The sequence below is a fragment of the Aphis gossypii genome, chromosome 2 (genome assembly GCF_020184175.1).
Source record: "Aphis gossypii isolate Hap1 chromosome 2, ASM2018417v2, whole genome shotgun sequence".
Taxonomy (NCBI): domain Eukaryota; kingdom Metazoa; phylum Arthropoda; class Insecta; order Hemiptera; family Aphididae; genus Aphis; species Aphis gossypii.
In genome coordinates this window covers 26384145-26393123 of record NC_065531.1, presented here as the reverse complement: position 1 = coordinate 26393123, position 8979 = coordinate 26384145, and the positions used below count along the sequence as shown (strand labels likewise).

The window sequence follows — 8979 nt, the reverse complement described above, 5'->3', positions numbered from 1 at the left end:
AACTATCCTAACTTATGACAGTACAAACTATTGCATTTTTCAAATTAAAATCAATTTATCTTAATGTCAATAATAATTAGGCTTATGATATTTTTGAAAATGTTAATTTACTTAAATCAAAACTCGAAGAAATAATTTCTCAGTTATTAAAATGTTTACTGTAAAAATAATACACTTTTAAACAGTCTTATAAATAATTTTATAAAGACATAAAACAAATGTATTATTGAATCTATTGTTTTATTATTCTTGACAAATTATACCTATAATCATATCTTAAAAGTCCGTTATTATAGACTTATTTTCGATAAACTTAAATGCTTAGAAAAATTATCCCCTAAATATAATATTATATTCTTAAAGTAATGCAAAATATCTCCTGAATTTGAAAACATAATGATCTTAGCGTATATTTAAAAATTCCAAAAATCAGGTATTGAATATAGTTAGCGTTGCATTATTGAAGAAAAAATCAGACGAGTGTACTTGGTAATCACCCTATATATACCTTTAATCACGTTGCACTGAATTAGACAGTAGACATTTTACGTTCTTGTGGTTCGTAATGTGGTAGTACGAAAATTTAGCACGTCTGTGTAGAGAGGACATGCAATTCCGTCAGACGGATTGGGTGAATTGCGTGTATTTCTCTCTTTATATATACATATTACATATATATATATATTAGGACAAGTGTAAACTTGCCGTAATCCGCGAACACAGTTAGCGGTATTAAAAGCCCGAACGGACAGTTTTAGACGTCAAACGAGAATACTGGGTTTCTCCCTCTCACGATCTCCCGCACTTAACCTCCGCCAGACACTGATTTATCACTAGCCACTCTTTAACTACCCCTAACAAAACTTGCGCATAAATTACGCACTGCGAAACGTATTTACGATTTGTATACACATATACATGTTTTACGTAGGTATGGTATATAGGTACGTTGTGTATTCACGGATTAATAAACATATGGTAGTCATATATATACATAGATGCAAACGTCCACTAGTACGAACGTCGACTTGTTAGACAAAACTAAATTACGTTATCCTATCGATGATCGGATCATTATAATACTCGTATTATCGACTACCTCTTAACAATGAAATCAAAATTGTACACCTCTGATTATACGTTAATGACATCACGAAATTTTAGTTTTGTTTGAATACCTACATTAAAAATTGATCTTGCTGTTAATTTTGCGAACACTGCTATAGGTTTGGGTAGGTTGGATTTATGGGAACCAATAGGGATATAGGCTATATAGTATATAGCGTTATAGTTTATGACGTCAATATTGGTAGGAACAGGTAAAGAACAAATATTATTTTAAAGCAAGTCAAAATACTATACTGCTAATAAAACATAATAATATATAACTATAGATAAATACGTTTTAATACGTACATACACTAATAAAATATTGATATTCGTTTCAAAAGATAAATTGATATAATATTAGAAATTGTTGAAAATACACACAATATAGTTTTAAATATGCTTAAATCATTAGGTAATATTATTTATTATACATTTTATCAAAGTACTGCCTTTGACGATGAGTTTCTTTAATCAAATAAAGTCATGGAAATAATACCTGGAAACAAATACGCCTTTGTTACCTATTCATCGTATTGCGTTTAATATTAATCTTTTATCTCTATATTATATTATGATATAAATATATTTACGTAGGTATATAAAGAGATTACGTTGATAATACGTAATTAATAATATTTTAATAAATATATTACTGTAAATTCACTCATTTATTTATCGGTATAATAATATTATAACCTTAAGTATTAACAAAATTCGAAATTTAATACTATATGAGTAAAATGTATTATAGTATAGATACAGATTTATCAGAAAATAAAAGAAATGTTTTATATATATTATAATATGTACACATATAACTATATAAGTATCGAATTCTATTCATACTTCTAAAAAAAAAGTATGAACAAAATTTAATATTTTTGTAATATATTTGAAACCATCTTTAAATAGACATTGATAATTCAAGTTAGTAAACATTTAAATATGTAATACCTACATGTTTGGTATGACAGGATTTGTAATAGACATTCTAGATTTTATAAGATTAAACTTATTAAATTAAGTCATACGTAAATTATTAATTGAAGCGAATCGACCTATAACAAATTATTTCTCTTTAAATGATGGTCGTCGTTTAAAATTCGTTTGAATTCATAATTGTATTGTACATATCTTTACCAATCTATTAAAGATATTATTCAAAAATAATGTAAAACTCTGCAGCGTTCACACAATATACGTATTTAAAAACTAAAATTTTATGACTAATAAATTATTGGTTTTAAATTGTATTACATAATAAATAACTACTATACGTTGTGTATTTTGGAATGATAGATAAAATAAAGTTATTACAGGTACCTCTTCTATTGCATTTTCAGGAATGGGTCGTAAAACAAATGTAATGGATCTACAACATTTCATGTATTCAGAATCTCAACTCGAGCTTTATATATGTATATTATGTTTAAAATTGTGTGAAATACATTGTTTCGTATTATGAAGATATACGCATCATAAATATGTAATGCACCATGCACGTACAAAGCATTTTATAGTTGCCCAATCATTCTTTAAATGCAAAATAAAGACCAAGTGACACGAGTAATTGAATAATTTAATAGACTATTGTAAATGTCATTGTTAGGGCATAAAGTAAATTTGCATTGTAATGTATGATTTGTTTAAAACTTATAAAATATACTTAAACAATACTTTTATTATTTGTGATGTGTTAATCGTTTAAAATGAAAAATCAAAACCCTTAATACCCATTAAAAAGTAATAAAACAATTTATCTAATATACGTATTATAGGTAAATATAATAAATATACATAAAATCTTTAAAATGATAAAATAAAATTATCATGTGCATTTTTTGAAAAATTATAATCATAAAACCTTCAACCCTAATTAGTAATATTTGTAATGAAATAGTAATGTTTGTTTTTATTTTTTTATGGACGAATGACAATATAGTACGCATTTTTTGAATTGTGTATGTCTCTCAATAATAAATTACATTTAAGTAAACGTTAAATTTAAAATGTGAGCAATTCATAATCGTACCTAATAAATTATCATTGATCAATATTCAAAAATGTATTTTATTCAAAACACATATTTATAGTTACTGAATCAGAGCGAGTTTATGATTGGTATTTATAGAATAAAAGTTAATTACATTGTAATTTCTAGATTAAACGCATTAATTATGAAAATATTATGATCAAACATAAATGGATGGATAAATTTGTATATAATTTTATTACAATCGAATAAACAATATAATATTGACTGCAAATTTTATGGCTTTATGTTGATAATTTAATTTATAGGTTATTGACAATTAATCCATCTATTTCGAGAACTCGAGTTTATCATAATTAATTCAAAATATCAAAATTCAATTTTATCTACCAATATACAATTATTTTCAGCTAAAATATAAAAATATATATTTAATTACATTTATTTTTATATAATACTTTATATTTGATCATTCCAGTTAACAGAACTCATTAACAACGTTTACATAATATACGCACTAGTGCACCTTACAACGTCTCCAATCATACTTTATACTTAGATCATGACATGTAAATATCAACTCTAAAACAATATTCACCATGGAAATTCTCCCAGATGCAGTAAAACTTTAAATTAATGATAAGTATCAATTACGACTGGTAAATTACCATCATATTTAAAAAAAAGTGTCACCATAGGATGACATTTGTAAATTGTAATCTATTCTGTATCAAGTCAAACCTGTATAAAGTAGGTATATGTATAACTTATTTTAAAACTTTTAATTTACATATTGGTGTATATCTAATAAAAATTAAATTACATATGTTTTAAATTGAACTTATCCATCAAAATAATTTGTTCTAAGCGATGCGTTAATGGTTTATTGTCACAATTTATAGATTCTATATTATCTATATTATATATTGTATATAATATTTATTATTTATAGAGTATAAGTCCAAGTTTTTAGACTAAAATAAATCATAAGTAGTTTTAAAAACTACATTATCGATACTATATTGTTAAAAGCCACAGTAAAAAAAAAAAAAATTGATTATAAAATATTTCTCAACTTAATTATAAAAATATAATCAAATTAAATAAATTATGTGCTGTTTACATATTTACAACTACTTATTTTATTTTTACTTGACTCGATTTTAGAAGTATAAAATTATTCAAGAACTAAATAATACTGTTATGATTAACATTCTAAAACTAAACTTTTTTATACTATCATGTAAGTAATAAATAATTACATAACCTAATTCTATTAATTTACCAGTCATTATACTAATTACTTTAATCAGAACATAATATAAAAACCTATTAATATTATTTTATAATTATATAGTAAATATAACAATTGATTTTAATTAAATAATAAATTATTAAACTTAAATTTAAACTATATTTATAATTTATTTTTATTTAACTTGATTAAAAATTATAAATCAACTTTGTACCTATTATATTCCTTGAACATACAATTAATAATACGAGTATATATATATATAATATATTATATATTAATATTATATAAAAATGGGAATCCATTTAAAGAAACTTAAGAAGAACTCAAAAGTTTTTGTGATCGCTAGAAAAATAAGTTCCAGTTCGTATTCGTAAATCCGTTTAACATTTATCAGTCTACATTTAAAAATAACTTTCACTCATATTATACGTATTATATCAGTACAACGTACATAATATTGAGAGTACAGTAATTCGACAGTGTAATATATTAAGTGCATGTGTGACGCGTACAATCAATTATAAAATAAACACGCAATGAACAATGATTATGTGTTGTGTCAATTGAACTTCAATGCCTATTTAATATTTGTATCAACCAAAAGTACTTACGAATGAATAAGACTAATACATCATAAATTCATAACATAAATAGTTTATTTATGTTTTTTATAAAATAGATAATTATAAATATTAAACATTTAAAAAACACTATTTCAATTCAATAAGTATTCAGTTATATATTATATTTTTATCCATTAAACGAATCTTTATAATTTACAACTACTCAAATTCGGAATAATAAAGCTGTATCAGATTTGACACGAATAACAATTTTCACACGATACGAATAATTAATGGTAAATTTGTCAATGTACCTACCTAAAAAAATATTCATGTCATAATAATATTAATAGTCATTTAAGTTACAATACGTTTAATGATAGCTAATTATTGTATTTATAATATTTGTGCATCTTTAAAACATAACTTGAAAAATAAATCCCAACAGAAAGTAAATTTTTACGGTTTTTAATGAATCAAAAAAACAGTAACTCTGCAGTATAATTACGAGTTACCGATATAAAAGGATAAATATTATCTTAATGACCATTATATTCACTTCGTACGTAAATAAAAAAAAAAACAATTTAGAAAATACAAATTTCGATTAAATAATTTTACACGGTAACCGCTGTTAATAAATAACTCTAATACACCTATATATCCAGCGACACCAATAAAATTATAATTTATTCGTACATTAGACATACCTACCATCAAACGTCGATCGCCACGCGAAAAGTTTAAGCAATTTAAGTTCAATAACACGTAATCTTGTAGATATTTATCACAAGCACTTGCAAGCACAAGTGCTTACTTTCTATACAGGGTGGTTTATTTTTAAACTGCAACTAAACTTTTTAATGAACCTCAATCGTAAATTGAAGTCAAAAACTGCTTTTAAACGCATTTCATCAGAGTACTTCAGTGTTCTTGTATACGCCATGATTTAAGTATAACTATATTTTGTTCAATTTATCAAGAAAAACTGATAAAACCTCAATAAGATATTATATTTATTTACCACGGAAAATCCCACATTTACCATTACCTACCCCTTTTTGCGTTATTTGTCGTTATGAGTTTTCAAGAGTAAAACAAGAGAACTATATTAGAACAGAAGTATTTTTGAGATCAACGAACATCGTACAGATACGATCTGCACTTCTGTGAAAATAATTATAAATGTTGAAAAAGATATAAGAAATATAATCAGAAAAGCCACAATAAAGTAACATGAATCAATTATTTGATAATCTGACCAAAACGAAAAATACGTTAATTTATCTAATAACAATTTTATGGTTTATTTTATGCCTATAAATTAATATGATCGTTTATTCAGATGAAATGTTATTTTTTGATATGCTCTAGTTTTCGTATTAGAAATAACTCTTAAAAAAAAAAAGCGGTGATCCGATTTATAACACTCTCGATACCGTAAGATATATTTTGGTGTTTGCAATAACTTTAAAAGTATTATTTCTCGAGGTTTGAAACTCGTTATAACTGCAGAAAAATATTAAAATAGGATTTGATTTTGAATAAATTTGCAATGAAGAAAATATTTTAAGTATTCTATATGGTTGTGGTGAATAGCTATATTGAAACATTTTACCGTTATTCTAACACGAAAAACAATAATTTTGAACGGGTTTCGCTGAAAATCGATGATTAAAAATAAAATAAAAATAATAATGATGATGATCGATTCATTCCTTATGCGTCTATATACAGCTAGTATATAATTATGCCATAATATGAATAGTTTTTATATTATTTTAGCAATATTCTCTTTCGGACCGTGTATAGCAACGTACCTACAATCATTAGATGTAACTCGCATAATATGCGAACCACCATCACACAGCTACCCACCGCGGTGAAGGTGCAACTATCGCTACAAACACCGCGACCGCCACTCAATATGCTCGCGTGGCGGAATCGCTCGTCGTAATCTACGCCATTGGGTACGTGACGCCGCCACCACCGCCGTTACAACATCGGGAACCCCTCCGAACAGCATCACCGGCATCAGAAACCATTGTGCACAGACCGTATAAATGTTGCGCTTTCTCGGGAAGTATATGTGTGTCTGTGTGTAATACGTGTACACAACACTCGGTTGGTTGGCGGGCCGCGCTACGTGTTAAATTATTACTTAATTAAACCGTTATCTCTGAGAGGTAGTTATGGTGGCCGAACGCGAAGATATTCATTGGGCTCGAGGGTCGGAAACGGAAGGATCGACTTAAGTCTTGAGGGACTCGGGCGCCCCCGCCCCGCAGCGCACAGGTATAAAATACGAGTCCCCGCTACCCCTTTTCGCACCGACAACGACGACAACGGCGGCGGCGGCGGCGCCACCCGTGTCCAACACGCCACTAGATTTATCGTGTTTTAAGTTCGGCTGTTTTACTCTCCCTCGTTCTATCCTACCTAGTCCATCTCTCTTTCTTTCTCCATGTTTCTTTTCGTGTCAGTCTTCTTCCATGTATAGTGACATCGTCATCAACTCGCGCATACGTTCAGTAAACATACACATATATATATATATATATATATTATACAGAATGATTTGCAAAGCATTTACCCCATTTTTTCATTTAACAGTGATTTAACATTTTTTTCAAATAAGTATACTTAGATCGTTTTCACCGTTTAAAGAGTTTTCTGCGGTGACACAAACTTATATTTTTCTATAAATTATGAAGTAGATGGTTTTCTTAAGCATTTTGATGCAGTACTCAAATCGAATTTTGGGCGGGTTGTCTATGAATAATTATAAGTATTTAGCATTTAGATGAGTGCCGTGAAACGGTACAGGGGTACTTTGTAAAATATTGATACACTCTACCTACTCCGCTCAACCAAACTTAAAACACTCTAATTAACTGTCAATTTGAAATTTTAATTTTATGTATATTGAAATACTCTGATACGGGATTCACTATTAAAAATGTGTGTTATCTTTCAAAAAAGTCAAAACTTAAATTTAAGTGTATCCTAACGCCTCTTCTTCTCTTTTCGGTCATCTTCAAAAGACGGGGTATAATTATATTATTATAATATACCTAAATATTATATTTACGTGTGTATACTCTTTCTATAAAAATACATTTTCTACATAGATGCGTGTACCTACACAAATGAGTGAGCGCGACATTACAAAAGTTCATACGGCGTATGCACCGTCTACTATATAATACACAACAATTCGTTACATTTTCGCGATGGGATGGGGTAAAAAAAAAACCGTACCTTAACGCGGTTGACCAGGGACTAAAATTGTGTGTAGTACGACACACTTTGTGTAGTACGAAATGCTAAGTGTGTAATACGAAATTAAAAAGTGTGTAATGAGCAATGACCTGTAATAATTAGTAACTTTTTTACAGTTTATTCTTCAATAATTGAAGAATTATTGTTGGTAAATAGATAGATAAGAATTTAATGTATAATAACATATTGTAAACTATTCATTATTTAAAACTGTCTATAGATATCTTTATTCATGATAATATCACAAGCAATGATACCATCATTGATATTGTATAACTTAATTAAATATATACAAACAATAATAAAAAGAAGACTAATAGTTAGATTAGGTACTTACATACTATATTATTCACAGTTTGTAAATTGAACATTATCCATAATTTTTATATAATGAATGGATCATAGATAGTGTTTTCAAGTTTGATAATATTTTATTGTAATGTAGTTTGTATTTTGTAGGTAAAAAAAAAAATAAAAATAAAAATTTACTACCTTATGCTTATGTATATAGATTAAAAAAACTCTTTTGGGGGGTGTGGGGGGCATAGCCCCCCACAGTAACTCCAAGTTTAATATACAGTGTGTAATACGAAAAAAAATATATTTTAGCCTCTGCGGTTGACCATGAAATTGCCGCACAAATACGTTTACGGACGCACACCGATCCACACACCGTCTGTTGGCCGGGCACAGTAAAACCACAGGACCCATACACCCTCACTCACCCACCGTGTTATTTATTATTCAAGTCGCCTTTAGAACTTAATTAACAT

The 8979-nt window shown here is 27.6% G+C and overlaps 1 protein-coding gene across 4 annotated transcripts in view; it reads right to left on the bottom strand.

Moving 5' to 3' along the window:
* LOC114126188 (lachesin-like) overlaps positions 1 to 8979 on the bottom strand; it is a 111332-nt gene that overhangs the window by 57024 nt on the left and 45329 nt on the right. The window lies entirely within an intron of this gene.